General features: G+C 50.4%; 1 pseudogene; it reads left to right on the top strand.

The window, feature by feature from the left end:
- The first annotated feature begins 6,516 nt into the window (after positions 1-6,516).
- LOC783201 (mitochondrial carrier homolog 1-like) lies at positions 6,517-15,308 on the top strand (annotated as a pseudogene).
- Positions 15,309-16,355: the final 1,047 nt, after the last annotated feature.

Here is a 16,355-nt window from a genome sequence, read left to right as displayed (position 1 = left end):
TCACCTACTTCCACTGCCATGAGGGAATATTTGTCAGAGGTACAGCTGTCAGGCTTGGGAGGTGACGCTGTGTCCCCGTTTTATTACCACAAATAAAGATGCCCCCTGATGAATTGGAAATTCTAATTAGAGATTCCAGTCCCCTGATGAAGCCTCACTGAGCAAAGTGGGTTAAGACAAAGACGGGTGTCCTTGTGCCAGTGTAACTACCACCCTCTGGCTGCAGCTGCGTGCATTTGTGCTACAGCTCAGGAAGCACAGGAGTGAAAGCAAGCGAAGTTGAGGGTGTTTAGAGGGGATTTCAGCTGGAGTTTGAACTGGATGGATGTGTCTTGCATACTAGAACACTGTGCAGCAAGTGGACTTTGTGTATGGTGAGACAAAGTATGTGACTTTGTGATGAAAACGCCAACAAGGTTCCAAATCCCTTAGGTTGAGAGTGTGGACTCACAGCAGGAGCAGCCTGGTAAAAGGAACAGAGATCTATAAAATCACAGCTAGGCAGAAGTTTAACTTCTCTGCCGGCTCCCGTAACGATGACTGTCCTCATCTTATGAGGACACCTTCCTGTCGTCATAGCAAAGGTTACTATTAGTGCTGGTTAAAAATCAGTCGTTGAGCACCTGCCTACTGTCAAGCAACCATCTGCAGCATTTATTTAATTTTAATAGCCCTGAGGAATACTGTTTTTATCCCTGTTTTACAGATGAGAAAACAGGCTTCTGATTTCATGTAGTGAAGTCAGGATTGGAACTGGATTCTGACTCCAGAGCCTGAGCACAGGTTAACACAGCCTCTGGGATGAGGTAAGGGGAAGGGTGTATGAGCCATAGTTGGCTTGCCACCGGGCTCTATAGACTGGAGCTAGACGACTGAGCGACTTCACTTTCACTTTTCACTTTCACGCATTGGAGAAGGAAATGGCAACCCACTCCAGTGTTCTTGCCTGGAGAATCCCAGGAACGGGGGAGCCTGGTGGGCTGCCGTCTATGGGGTCACACAGAGTTGGACACGACTGAAGCGACTTAGCAGCAGCAGCAGATGTTTGGAAATTGAAAAGTTTTTCCCAAACTGGACAACTTACTAGAAGGTATAATAAAAGATTTAGATGTATTTTAGGTAATAAAATCCTTCTGGTAAGAGATTATGCCATGTGTTATTTGGTTTCAGAATTTGAGTTGCAGAGTAAAACTTCAATTTGTGTCTCAAAGAAGGCTCAGTAGAGAATATCCAAGCCTGCAGAGCTCTGTCTTTCTTTTCCAAGGTCCGTTTGACTTTAGTGGAAGTAGGAATGGCTGAATTTGGTGGTTACACAGCAAATAGAGGCATGGTACGGAAACCTGGCTTCCCTGGCACCCAGATTTCTGATTTATTCCAATCCTGTTTTAGTGCCCCTCTAAGGGGAATACTGCAGGAAGGGGCTTAGCTGCCTCTCACCCCTAACACAGCTCTAGCCAATGACTGGGGAGGTAAACCTCTCCTGTTCACCACCAGGATCGGCAGATGGTCTCCACTGCTCCGGTGAGCACTGAGCTGGTGAGGGATGCAGAGATGAGAAGCAACTGACTGTTGGTTCCCCAGCGTCCTATGCCCCTAATGGGCCCTCTGCTGAGAAGGGAGGGGATGACTCCTGTTTACCTCCCCAGGATGGGAGAGGGTGGTGAACCCCATGGAGAAGGACCTTTTGGCAGAAAACAACAGGTTGATCACAGCTCAACAGCAACTGCTTGGTAACTGCATGCCTAAGATATGCTTGTCATTATCAACTCAGAATTTTTAGTCAGAAGGGTTTGTGAGATCCTGGCTGGATCCCTCATTTTGCTTGTGAGCAAACGATGGCAGTGGGGACTTCAGCTAACATGGATCGAACACGTGTGAGTTGGGCGTATGGCAGGGCACTACCCCTGCCCGCTAGAGGCCTGCCTTCTAGAGGGAAACAGGCACACTTACGGTGCTGCTGCTCAGATGCTGAGAGCTTCAACTGAGGGATAGATGGGATGAGGACAGCAGAGATGAGTGAGACTGGGGTGTCAGGGAGGCCTCTAGGGAGATGACATTTGCGCTGAGCATTGATGATCAAGTAGGGATTTGCTGCATAGAGGAGTGTGAGCTGTGGTTCTCCAGGGAGAGGAACCAGTGAGAGATGCATGGAAGATGGATGAGGGGAATGACTACTCAGCAGGAGGGAGGAATCAGGAAGACAGAGGCCAGGTCTCATGCTGTGAGCTTTGCTGGGGAATTTGAAGGTGTAAGGAAGCCAGTGAAGGACTTTTTTTCCCATAAGAAAAAAAATGTGTGAAGACATAAATACGGGAAAAATCTAGAGACATCTCACACACAGACACGCACCCTCCCCACCCAGAGTGGGGAGACTTCCTTGGGGAGGTTTCAGGTAGGGCAGTGATTGATGGGATTCTGGTGTTAGAAAATAACAGATGAATGAGGCAGTTCCTGCCCTCAGGTGAGTCTCAAAGCAGGGGAGACAGGTGTTTCAGTTCTCTCCACACAGTTTAGCCAATCTAGAGGTTAAGTCCAAATGTGGAGAGAATGTGGGGAAAGTTCCCCAGTAGTTCTCTCTGTGAGAGTGAGGGGGCGCTAAGAGGTGAGGGTCGTGGAAAGCTTCGGACCTCTGACATTTCCAGATGGAGGTGGGGGCACTCCAGGCAGGGGCAGCTGCAGGAATAAAGGGGGTCAGGGTGGATTAAGGCCCCTGCCCCGTGATGGTGGAGGTGGTAAGAAGGCCTGAGTGCTCACCTACCGAATTTGCATGGTATCTGCTGCCATGGAAAGAGATTGCTGGAAGAATTGGATGTGCCGTCTTCTACCTCTGAACCGGGGCAGAGGAGCAGTTCCAGAGTCAGCCAGCAGGCGGGGCCCTGCTCCCATTCTCGGAGCTCCTGTAGGAACCGGTGTGAGGATGTAGGATGGTCCCTCAGGGTGGGAGATGAGCGGGGAGAAGGAAAACAAATCTGGCTCCTTGTTGGGCACCCTAATGGTACTCTTACGTGTTTTATAACCCCTAAATTCTCACAGAAGACCCAAGAGGAGGTTGGTGGTGTTCCCCCCTTTATAGCTGGGAACTTGAGGCTCGCAGAGTGCTCAGCTTGACAAGTGAATTTCTTAGCAGTTCAAACCTGGCCCTGATAGCTTCGGGCTGTGAACAGCACAGGGTATTGCGGCCCCTGCCTGTGCCTGAAGTCTGTGGAAGACAGGGCTGAATTTTGATCCCTTTCTGGTTTTTCTCTTTCTCAATTTCCTTCCCTTCTGTCTCCCATCTCTGGTTCCCTTTGGGTTCTGTGGAGTTTCAAGTGCTGTCTCCACACCTGGGCCAGGCGGGGTGTCTAAAGGCTCCTGCAGACACTGTTAACTGCACTCGTGGCCTGGGGGCAAGGTTACTGACAGGAAGTGCCGCTGAGATGTGGAGGGAGGCTTTCCACAGAGAGCCTCTGCTGATGAAGTCTCCCAGCCGGCCGGCCGGCCTCGGCCCCCGCAGCCCAGCCCTCTCCTTGTTACCATGGTCTTCCTCCACAGCCAGGCCACTGCCTGCACTCAGAGCCCGTCTTCCCTCCCCTCGGGTTATGCCCTCTCCAACTGACACCGTCAAGACGGTTTCTCTGCCAGACTTTTCCCAGCAGCGTTCAAATGCACCATCACTGCTTTCAAAGAGAAACAAAGCAAAAAACCTCTTGATTCCACTTTCTCACCAGCAACTTCCTGTTTCTCTGCTCCACTTTTCAGTACAACTTCTGGAAAGAATTGATTTGTCTTGTGTCTTCACTCTCTTCCACTCGCACTCAAATCCACTTCAGTCAGGCTTTTGTCCTAACGCTCCATCAAAACCATGCCTGCTGATGACTGCAGTCCTGGTGTTGACTGGACTCCATCACTGCTCTGCTCAGAGCATTCCCGAGGCCCCTTATTTCCTGCAGTGTTAAGAGCCACTGTGCACACTGCTCTGCACCCCCTCCCGTTGCCTCTCTGTCCCCCTACGTTTCTCCCCCGTGCTCCCTCTGCCGCAGCCACCCCAGGGACTGGCTGGCCCTTCAAGGCACACTCCCATCCTGCCCTTGTGGCTGGAACTCTGCCCCCAGATGGCTCCCTTCCTCACTGCCTTCAAGTTGAACAAGAGGACAGCAGGCCCTGGCCTCCAGTGGCTGACCTGGCTCCCACAGCTGGGCCTTGGTATTCTCCTGCACATAAACAGCTTCACAGAACATCAGTGTCCAGACAAGACCACTCTGTGACCATGATGGGTCAAGACCATCATGTCTGAACACAGACAAAACGTGAATGTTATCCAAACTACAAAAAGGAATAATTACCTTAAAGTCAGTGGACTGAATGCTCCAATCAAAGGACAGAGTGGCAGACAGGATGAAAAAACAGGAGCCTAGGAATAATGCTACCTACAGGAGACCCACCTTAGGGCCCACAGAGACTGAAAGTGAAGGGATGGAAAAGGATATTCCATGCAAACAAATGAAAGCTGGAGTTGAGTACTCAAGTCAGACAAAACAGACTTTAAAGCAAAGGCTGTTAAGGAAAGATAAGGAAGGACAGTGTATAATGGTAAAAGGATCAATACAAGAAAAGGATTTTACACCCAACATATAGGCACCTAATACGGAAGCACCCAAATATCTAAAATACTAAGACATAAAGGTTGAAACTGATGGGAAAACAGTGATAGGAGGAGACTTTAACACCTCACATCAATGGACAGATCTAGACAGAAAATCAATAAGGCAACAGAGGTCCTAAATGGTACAATAGAATGGTTAGACTTAATTGGTATTTTCAGGACATTGCATCCAAGCCACTAAAAGGACCAGCCATCCCTTAGTGGGTTGACTCGTGACCCCAAAAGGTACGTCCACTTGGAACTCAGAATGTGACCTTATTTGGAATAAGAGTCTTTGCAGATGTAATTACGGTAAGCATCTTGATATGCAATCATCTTAGATAAGAGTGGGCCCTAGGTCCAATGGTAAATGTCCTTGTAAGAGACAGGGAAAGACATTGAGACACAGGGGAAACTTGTGCAGAAGAGGCAGAGACTGGAATGATGCATCTGGAAGCCCAGGAACACCAAGGGCTGCCTTCAGCCACCAGAAGTAAGGAGTGAGGCATGAAACAGAGCCTCCAGAAGAATCAACCCTGCCAACATCTTGATAGCAAACTTCTGGCCTCTGGAACTGTGAGAGTAAATTTCTGTTAAGCCACCAAGTTTGTGGTAATCTGTTACGGCTATCCCCCTACAGTTCATAAGGAAAACTTGTGTCATGCTGATGTTAACAGTAGCCTGGGGCTGGTCGTCCCTCCTTCTCATTAAGGTTCATAAGATCCCCAGTCATAGAATTGCCCCCGCTCTTGACAGCATCCAATCCATAGGAAAAGTCCTGCTTCCTGGAGCCCTTCTAAACCATCTAACCCAAGTCCAAATCCTAGAGTAAGGCCTTTCTAACACTCTCTGAGTGGCCCCATGGTCCCCATGCTCCTCATGGAGGGTGCTGTCCCTCACTACGAGTCAGAAACCCAAGGTGATAATTTTCCTGTCTTCCTGGTAGTCTTTGGCTGGAGATTGTTGACAAAGTCTTCACCCAAAGGTTACCATCTCCAGTGAGGACTGCAGTCGCCCCACCTGCCTTCTACCTCCCGCTTCCCTCGCTCCATTTTATTCATGGCACCCATTGCCTTCACCCACACTGGATCAGTTGCTTATTCACTTGGTATTGTTTATGGTCTGTCTCACCCATCCCCAACCCCATTTGAATGTGAGCTGTACTAGAGGCATGGATGGTGGTTGGGATTGTTTCTGGATGTATTCAAAATGGCTGGGACCGGGATTAGCTCATCTAAACAAGCAGTAAATATTTGCTGAATGAAAGAACCATTGCTAGGACAGGCACTCCTAACCAACTTGGTCATCAGGAAGGCTTCCCTAGAAATGGAGTGTGAAGGCTGGGATCTGATAGGGGAATAGAGGTGATCCTACATGAACATGGGGAGGAGCTTTCCCAGCAGGTGCAAAAGGCCTGGGGAAGCAAGGGGTATTTCAGGATTGATAGAGAGCAAGCGCTTCGAAGTGGCTGAAGGGGGAGTTCTGGAAAGGGAGGGCAAGAGATGCGGTTGCAGAGTTGTCAGGGCCCAGAAGAGCTGGGTCATTGGGAGCTCAGACTTCACCCCAAGGGCCATGGGGATAGTTGCTCCACAGCAGGTGGAATCTTCCTGAACCAGGGATCAAACCCATGTCCCCTGAATTGGCAAGTGGATTCTTACTCGACCACCAGAGAAGTCCAAAAGGCAGCATTTAAAGGGCAGATGGCAGGACGGTGCTGAGGAAGAGGTGAGGCTGGAGGCAGTGGCAGAGACTGAAGACCAGCGGCAAGACTGAAGGCACCTGGGTCGAGGTGGCAGCTGCAGAGAGGGGGCGGAGTCCTGGGAGAAGGAAGACCCCTGGCCTGGGCACCCCGCCGTTCAGAGGTGCCATTCACTGCGGAGAGGGGGCGTGGAGGAATGGGTTTTGGGAAGGCGCTGAGTGTGAGGACCTTCAGGGGAACATCAGGGGAGACGTCAGGTGGGCTGTACATATACCTGGAGCTCAAGGTCGGACTGGAGATTCAGGCTCAGAAGACGGCCACAGTGGGAATGAAGCCTTGGCGGAGATTTCTGAAGACTTCTGCCTGAGCAGCTGCAGCCCCAGGGGCTCAGGGCAGGAAGGGTGTCAGGAAAGGTGGAAGGAGACCCACCACCCCTTTTCCACTCTCTCTGGCGTCTCTAGGTCTCACTTTGTTCCCTGGAGCCCCCTGGCCCCCATGCCTGGAATCACTTGCTAGGACAGAAGAATCCTCTCTCCTAATAATTCACCACCCCTGGCTTGTTCAGAAGGAAGTGGAAGAGGCTCTGTGTTGCACACAGCGCACACGCTCTGGAACCAAAGCCCCACCTGGGGGCAGAGATGGCAGCCTGGACTGCCCTGGGACTCAAGCCCTCATTATTCTGGGAAAGTTCAGAAGTGGGGCCACATCAGGGGTCAACCAGAGGCAGTCTGGGCACAATGGCACCATCAGCAGCTCCCAGACAGCAGGGCTGGGAAGCAAGTCTGGCACAGGCTGGCACACTCCCTTCCCACCCCCAACGGCCCCAGCCCCCTGCCCCTGAGACTCTGACTAGAGCTGGAGGCAATCCTGTTCAGATGGGAAGGCTTAACCCAGGCTCCCTGGGCTCCGTCCCGCTTCCTTCTGCCTCCCCCTGCCGCCTGCCAACCAGCAGGGCAGGGCTTCCCTCCTGCCTCCTTGGAGCACCAGCATCTGCAGCCCCCTGAGTGTCCCTCCCTGCCTAACAAGCCATGTCCCACACCTCTTCTGTGATCTCCTTAAAATACAGTTCACAGCACATCACTCCTCATTCCGTTGTCCCTCAAGCAGGGACTTGTCCCCATAGCTTTTGGATCAGAAGCCAAACTCTCCTGGGCCTCCCAGGCTGCCACTTGACACTTTTTTTTTTATTGTCAGTTCTCAGTGTGCATCCTCCTTCGTGCCCTCCCACTTCATTTCCCACTCACCCTTGGCTCACATCACTTTCTCTGAATGACCTTCCTTGGTCCCCAGGTTGCTGGAGGAAGGTCAGCTTGAATAAACCTCACTGGGTTTTTTCTACCAGGGTTTCTGGAAGGCAGAGTCTGGGTCTGTGGTGTTGACCACAGTTTCCCAGTAAACCCACAGTGGGCCAGCCAATAGGGATGGCATTGAACTGAAATGTATCATGAAGCGCTTCCACCTTCTCCCCTCCCGAGATCCTTGGGTCCTGCCCCACTAGATCGGGTCAGCAGGCGGTGTTACCCTCTATCCCAGCAACAAACGGCAGCTGAATCCAGAAACTGCCACCCCTTCAGTGCCGCCCGGAGAGTCTCAGCCGTGAACCTTGTGACCTGGCAGAGTGTTGGGAGGAGACACCAGCAACTGAAGTTGCGTTTCATCAAAGTTCCCAGTCCCTTAGGGGAAGTAAGGGTAATGAGATAGATCGAGAGCTTCTGTGGGAGAGCTCCAGATGGCCCCTAGGAAAGGGAACTTGCTCGGGGTGTCTTGCCTGAAACAGCAAGCAGCGGAAGGGCTGCTGGATTCTGGGACCCTGGTTCCGTCCCTTCCTAGCAGCAGACCTTGGGCACACTCTTCACCTTTCCCCTGCAAAACAGAAAGCACCAGATAACCCCATCTCGGGTATGGTGAGCTGAGCGAAGCCATGCACCAAGAGCCTTTTGCACAGCGCCTGGTGCATGGGAAGCCAAGTTCTTCCCAGGCCTTCCCATCACCTTCTTGCGTGTGAAAATTCAAGTGTGTGCCACGTCCTGGCCGAGGATGGCTGAGCCAGACCCAGCAGAGGGGACAGAGGACATCAGGGCAGATGTGCTGACTAGGGGCTGTGGGAGAGGGCCCCGGGGCTGAAGCAGACCAGAAAGTCCTAATAGGAGGAAGCAGGGGGACCTGTGGCCTCCTTCAACACCTTGTCATTGCATCTGGGAAAACTGAGGCTGAGAGGTGGCAGGAATTGCTGTCAGAGTGTTGCCTGGAGCCAAGGTTGGTACTGCAGTTCTCCTGAACCTACCACGCTGAATGTAGGCTTTGAGGGCACATGCTTTAGACACAGACAATTATTTAGCTCAAGATCACAAGGAAGGACTTTCCTGGTGGTCCAGTGGCTAAGGATCCATCTGCTAATGCAGGAGACACGGGTTTGATCCCTGATCCGTGAAGATTCCACATGCTGCAGAGCAACTAAGCCCATTTGTCCACGCCTGCTGAAGCCCATGTACCCCAGAGCCTGTGCTCGCCAAGAGAAGCCACCGCAATGAGAAGCCCACACACCACAATGAAGCCCGCATACCACAGCCGGCTCACTGGCACTAGAGAAAGCCCAGAGCAGCAACAAAGACCCAGCAGGGCCCAAAATAAACAAATAAAGCAAAGGTCACAAGAAAGGTTGTGACGAGCCAGGGACTCAGGGCTGCCAACTCCCTGGGACCCTTCTCTCTACCCCAAGGAGGTCAGGGAGTGAGGGTAGATCCCACCTTCTAGCATTTTCCCATCATCTGTTCAACACACACCAGGTTCTGTGAAAATAGGAGAAAGAGAGACACAGCCAGCTCTCAGGGAGCATATAGCCAACTAAGGAAGAGATGCTGAGAAATCACAAGCAAATATTAGAGTATGACTGTAAAGGGGGCTGTGGAGAAGGGGTTCGTGGAACTGTGCAGGGGTGTAGCTAGGGAGGACGCTCCATCTGTGGGATCAGGAAGGTCTTTTGAGGATGTGATGCTTAAGTTGAAACTCAGAATAAAAAAGGTCATTGTGAGATAATAATTATATATCGATATTGATATCCACCCCTGGCTCCTGGCACAGAGTTCCTATAAGCTTGTTATTTCCTGACTGAGCACTAGAAGCATCTTTCATTTTATTGTAGTCACTTGTGGGGGGGTGGGGCTGGGATCCTGGCTGGGGGCTGGTCACCAGGAAGACCAACCATGACTATAAGCTTGGAATTTTCACACACACACACACACACGCACACCGCATGCCAACTTCTCCAGGGGAGAGGGCTTGAGATGGAGGTTAGTAATTAATTATGTCCACATAAAGATCCCCAGAGTATGGGTTTTGGGGAGCTCTAGACGAGCCAACACATCCATGTTGTGGGAGGGAGGCACACCCCAGTGCCACAGGGCAGAGGTTCCCATGCTCGAGACCTTTCCAGACCTCACACTATGTGTCTCTTCATCCGGTTGTTCATCTGTATCCTTTGTCATAACCTTTAATAAACTGCTAAAGGTAAGTAAGTGCTTCCCTGAGTTCTGTGAGCCACTCTAACAAATTGATCGAACCCTAGGAGGGGGTCATTGGAACTGTTGATGTATAGACGGCTGGTCAGACTAGCCTCTGAAGTGTGTGGAGAGGGGCAGTCTTATGGGACTGAGCCCTTAACCTGTAGAATCTGATTATATCTCTGGGGTGATTGTGTCAGAATGCAGTTGAATTCTAGGGCATAATTCTAGTTGGTATCACAGAGAATTACTTGGCATGGAGGAAATTCCCTGGGAAGATAGGGGTTTTCCTGACACAGTTACCCAGGCATGAGGGTGGAGTGTATTCCAGGCAGAGGGAATGGCATATGCAAAGTCCTGTGGTGGGAGGAAGTACTCCAAGGTTGTCTTTTCAAGACAGTGGATTGAAGGCATCTTCTTCCTCTTTTCTTCTTGAAAATCACCCTGCCCTGTCACACACACACACACGCACACACGCACGCACGCACACGCACGCGCACACACACACACACATGCACGCACACTGAGGAGAGCAAGAAATAAGAACTCCATTTTCTAAGAAGATATTTCTGACCTCAAACTAAAATACTGTAGAAAACAACCAAATACTCTAGATTCCAGTACGGTTAAATAATGGTTATTAGACAATTTTTTTTTCTTCTCTCCCTCTAGAACTTGGCCTCCTCAACCCTTCTCTTTCTCACTGCATTAACTAACAAAATTCCAGTGCCTGGCCCTAAGAATGAAAATCTCAACTTCTGTAAAAATAAGCCTCAGAAAGATGGGGAGGACCTGTCTTTTCTCCCCTGAAGCTGTAGAAACAGAAATACTTACTATACTCCATCATAAAAATGAATTTAAGGATCAGACATGATAGAGGTGAAAGCAAGAAATTTCATGAGCATGTCCAACTTGTTTTCCTGTCCAATGTCTTAGAAAGATTGAAGGCAGGAGGAGAAGGGGAGGACAGAGGATGAGATGGTTGGATGGCATCACCGACTCGATGGACATAAGTTTGAGCAAGCTCCTGAAGTTGGTGATGGACAGGGAAGCCTGGCGTGCTGTGGTCCATGGGGTCGCAAAGATTCGGACACGACTGAGCGACTGAACTGAACTGTAGAGACTGTGGGGCTATGCATGAGAAATTAGTTAGCTCTGTTAATGCACGTCAATCCTGGGAAGGGTTCTTCTCACAGTTTTGAGAGACAGCCAGGATTCAGATTGTTCAACATTGTATTCAAGTAACTTTTAAATTTCAGACTTAAGACTGGGATGGCAACTGGCTACTTTAACGGATCATTTGAGCTGGGATGATCACTGAAAGCCTAAGATCATGGCATCTGGTTCCATCACTTCATGGGAAATAGATGGGGAAACAGTGGAAACAGTGGCTGACTTTATTTCTTGGGCTCCAAAATCACTGCAGATGGTGATTGCAGCCATGAAATTAAAAGATGCTTACTCCTTGGAAGGAAAGTTATGACCAACCTAGATAGCATATTAAAAAGCAGAGACATTACTTTGCCAACAAAGGTCTGTCTAGTCAAGGCTATGGTTTTCCCAGAGGTCACATATGGATATGAGAGTTGGACTGTGAAGAAAGCTGAGTGCCGAAGAAGTGATGCTTTTGAACTGTGGTGTTGGAGAAGATGTGTGAGAGTCCCAAGGAGATCCAACCAGTCCATTCTAAAGGAGATCAGTCCTGGGTATTCATTGGAAGGACTGATAGTGAAGCTGAAACTCCAGTACTTTGGCCATCTCATGCGAAGAGTTGACTCATTGGAAAAGACCCTGATGCTGGGAGGGATTAGGGGCAGGAGGAGAAGGGGACAACAGAGGATGAGATGGCTGGATGGCATCACCGACTTGATGGACATGAGTTTGAGTAAACTCTGGGAGTTGGTGATGGACAGGGAGGACTGGTGTGCTGCAATTCATGGGGTCGCAAAGAGTCAGACACGACTGAGCAACTGAACTGAACTGAACTGGACTGAATCACTGAAAGGGAATAGGGTGCTATGGTCTTTCCCCACCAGGTCCTCTGCCTGCCTTTTGTCTGTGGACAACTTGTTCAAAGAATAAGTTTAGGCTCCCAGCGGTGCCGCGGGGACGGCAAGAGCCAGAGCTGGAGCCGGAGCTCGCTGTGGGGCGGCGGGAGCCGAGGCCTGGGCTCAGGGATCCACAGCCTGCACCTCTGTGCCCCCCTCAGCCTGCAGCGCAGCCCTCTGCCCACAGGACGGACGGCGTGTCTGGGGACTTGGGCTCCGGGGACAATGCCCTGCCCACTGGGGCTCTTTTCGTGGCGTTGGGTGCAGAAGTGATGGTGCTCAGTCACCACTGGGCGTGACTGCTGCTCATCCAGGTGGGTCATGAGACGAGGCCCCCCACCACTGGGACCAATGTGCTGGGGAGGAAGGTCCTCTACCTCGCATGCCAAGCACATCGTGCGAGTGGACAGAAAGACAGGGCTGCTCCTAGCCTGAGCCCCCAGGCTGACGTCCAATGCCCTCTCCACAGTGACCCAGGGCAGCAGGAAGAAGGTACCAGATGAGATCCAGCAGGTTTCCAACAAGGATGACATGAAGACGTCTCTGAAGAAGGTGCTGAAGGAGACCTCCTACGCGATGATGATGCCATGGGTGGTCGCACATGCTGGCCCTCCCCCTGCAAGTCGTCTCGGCACGCTGCATAGTCCAGTTTGTGGGATGGGAGGCCAAGTCCAGTGGTGTGCTGACCTCCACTGGGAAGATTTTTAAAGAAGAGGGCCTGCTGGGATTCTTTATATGCTTAAACCCCCACCTCCTGGGAGATTTTCTTGTGGGGCTGTAACCTGCTGGCCCACTTCATCAGTGCCTACCTAGTGGATGACAGCGTGAGTGATGCCCTGGGGGGGTGGCTGGGGAACGACCAGAATCTAGGTTCCCAGTTCAGCCAGGCGCTGGCCATCTGGGCTGACACCAAATTTCTGATGGGGATTGCAGTGAGCCTGCTGACCTCCTCCTTCCTGCTGGTTGGTGATTTCTTGGCCAGGAAGGACTGCGGGCTGCAGGCTGGGCTCCCTCCTTGGTCCCCAGTATTCAAATCTTGGATCCACCTCTGGAAGTACCTGAGTGTGCAGGGCCAGCTCTTCCAAGGCTCCAGCCTGCTTTTCCACTGGGTGTCATCAGGAGCGTGGTTTGCCCTGGGGTAAGCTGAATCACCTAAAAAAGCAAAACCACGCTGTCTCACCTTGGCCACCGCAGGTGAGGTCTGATCATCTTGGGGCACCTGTCAGACGACCACCCCAGAATCACCTACAGGTGCTCTAGCATGGCTGGGTGTGTTTCCATATTTCCCATGCGTCTGTCCAGAAGCAGGGACTGGGTGGGGGTGAGGCTGTGTCCAGTGGACTGGGCACTCTTAGACCCAGGGAAGGTGGGGTGGAGCTGGGGAATGGGGGCAGATTTCCCCCATTACTCTTACTCTGCAGATTTCCCGAGTCTGCCTCGTGCAGGGGCCAGAGACAGGCTTGTGGAGGCCCACGTTGCATGGGCAGAGGCTCATGAGTTCAGGTCCCACCCCCAACTCACACCTTTCAAGTCACCCCTGCTCTCATCGCGCAGCTCAGCTGGGAGCTTCGCCCTCTTGCTTTGTAAATAGGATGTGAGCCCCTTTCACCAGGGCCATCATGTCCAGGCCTTGGCTAGGAGCCTATCTTTGTTTTTCTCAACACTACTTGTCTGAGAAGACAGCACATTCTAAATGGGAAATCGTATGACTGCTCAGAATGTATCCCCCCTCACCCCCAGCCAATCCTGGTCAAGGTCAAGGTTGGGTGATGCCCCACGGTGATGCCTCACATGCAGGATATGGTTATCTGTGCAATCGTGAACTCTCAGATGTTAGGCAGACCCATGTCTCTAGTCATATCCAGTTTAAAGTACCTAATAAGATCTGACCCTTTCTCCCACAAATAAATGCGTTGGTGGTGATTTGGGAAAAAAAAAAGAAAAAATTCAATCAGAGAAATGAGAACATGTGAAAAACAAAGGAGACCAAACAGTAATAATGTATCATTAAGCATAGTCAAGAATCTTTAGTTCCTGCTCAGTGGCTATACATAATATTCAGTTCCTGCTCAGTGGCTATATGTAATATTCTGAGTCATATCCTGTGAGCTGTCTTATAGATGCTGAAACCCCAGGTGGAGAAGTTAACTACATGATGACCAGAATGCACCACTTGACCACATGAGCGGCCACAATTCCGAGAATGGCCTCAAAGAAAGGGAAACAAACCAACCCTGGACCTGAAGATTAACTGTCCCTAAAACAATCAAGATGACACTGGTCAGACCACTGATGACCGATATGAAGGTGACTGTCAGAGCTGACTGTGCTGTTTCTGCAGGTAGCCCCTTCCTTCTATCTATAAAGTACTCTTGCCTGGAAAATCCCATGGATGGAGGAGCCTGGTAGGCCACAGTCCACGGGGTTGCAAAGAGTCCGACACGACTGAATGACTTCACTTATACTTCTGTCTATAAACCTCCTGCCACTGGCTGCCAGTGGTGAGGAGTCGGCCTTTGAATAGACTTCCGCCCCTCACCCCCGGCCCCAGTTGCCAGCATCTTAAATACAGCAAACTTTCCTTTCCGCCAACTCAGCTTGTTTATTGGCTTTTGAGCAGTGAGCAGCCAGATCCCGCACTCTTTCGGTACCATGATAATTGTCATGTTATAACAGTATGACTGTTAGCATAACTGACACCATCTTGGGCCCATTCAGCTTCTCCTGTCCTTCCTTCCACTGACCCTAGCCAGGAATGTACTGTGTGGCGCATCACTTCTCTGTCATCAAGGGATTTGTAGTAATAGATGCTGTTTAATAATTGTTAGGCTTATGTGGTTCTATGCTCTGTTAGTCTCCAAACAGTGATGAAGACCTTTGCTGACTATTCCTGGTACCCATGAGACTAGCTACCCACTTATAAACCTTGACTTGGGTTTATACATGGGTAACTTTTAAAAAAAGTTCCTGTTTCCAAGCGTCTACCCCACCCCCTAGGTTAACCATAAGGCTATCCCCAGTGGGTCCTCGGTAGTGAATACTGCAGCTGGAAATGTTTCTATTTCATTGTCTGTCCCCACCCTGTGAGGAAGAGACCCTAGAAAAAACCGATCCACCAATTATATGAAGCAGCCTGCCTTGTTTTTTTGATCTCAGGATGCCTGATTCTCAGGGACTTCCCTGGAGGTCCAGTGGTTAGGACTCGACACTTTCAATGCCATAGCCCTGGGTTTGACTCCTGGTCGGGGAGCTAAGATTCTGCAAGCCTTGAGGCAGGGCCAAAAAAAAAAAAAAGATACTTCTCAGTTTGGTTTTTGTTACCTCCTGTAGCCAACAATTGGCAAACCAGCTAGGAGACTGAAAATGACACAGAAATGGGCAAAGGGGTAGTGTAGGGGGCTGGGGTGAGGGAGCCTGTTGTTGGTGGGGGAATCCCAGGCTGGCAAGCTACTCCCACACAGGGTGACCTGGTGAGGTTTGTGGAATGCTTCCAGGCCAGTGAGTGAGCACAGGGTGCCAGGAAAATGCCAGAGGGCTTACTAGGAGTATTAACCCAAGCGGTGGGAAAGCAAAAGTGGAAAAAAGAAAGTGAGCTAGCTATCAGCTTTGCATGGCCTTTACTGTGGGCCCTGAGGATTAGCACAGAAGAGGCACTGCAGCTCAGCAGGGTACGAGAGACGACAAAAGAGGTTCGGGCTTTAGAGAGGGACATCCAGACACCTCGCTGCTTCCCCACCTCAGACGTTTTGCCAAAGAAAATACAACAGGAGAAGCACACAGAAGTGAAAGAGAGAACTGGAACCCCAAGAGGTGGGATTCTTGGGATAAACACTCATCAGAAGATGAGGACATAATTATATAGGAAGGAGACCCGAAAATGACCTCTGATTCAAACTAAAACCCAAGCGGGAGTTCCCTGATGGTCTACTGCTTAGGATTCAGCATTTTCACTGAGTTCAATCCCTGGTTGGGGAAAGGAGACCCCACAAGCTGTGACGTGTGGCTGAAAAATAAAGACCACTTCATGGCGAATAGAAGGGAGAAAAATGGAAACAGTGGCAGATTTTATTTTTCTGAACTCCAAAATCATTGCAGATGGTGACTGCAGCCATGAAATTAAAAGATGCTTGTTTCTTGGAAGGAAAGCTATGGCAAACCTAGAGAGCGAATTTAAAAGCAGAGACATCATTTTGCCTACAAAGGTCCATCTAGTCAAAGCTATGGTTTTTCCAGTAGTCATGTATGGATGTGAGAGCTGGGCCATCAAGAAGACTGAGCACTGAAGAACTGATGCGTTCGAACTGTGGTGCTGGAGAAGACTCTTGAGGGTCCTTTGGACAGCAAGGAGATCAAACCAGTCAATCCTAAAGGAAATCAGCCCTGAATATTCATTGGAAGGGCTGAAACTGAAGCTGAAGCTCCAATACTTTGGCCACCTGATGCGAAGAACTGACTCATTGGAAAAGACCCTGATTCTGGGAAAGATT

Source organism: Bos taurus, chromosome 2 (assembly GCF_002263795.3).
Source record: "Bos taurus isolate L1 Dominette 01449 registration number 42190680 breed Hereford chromosome 2, ARS-UCD2.0, whole genome shotgun sequence".
Lineage (NCBI taxonomy): Eukaryota > Metazoa > Chordata > Mammalia > Artiodactyla > Bovidae > Bos > Bos taurus.
The sequence above is the reverse complement of the archived record's forward strand: the minus strand, read 5'-3'. Positions and strand labels throughout refer to the sequence as shown.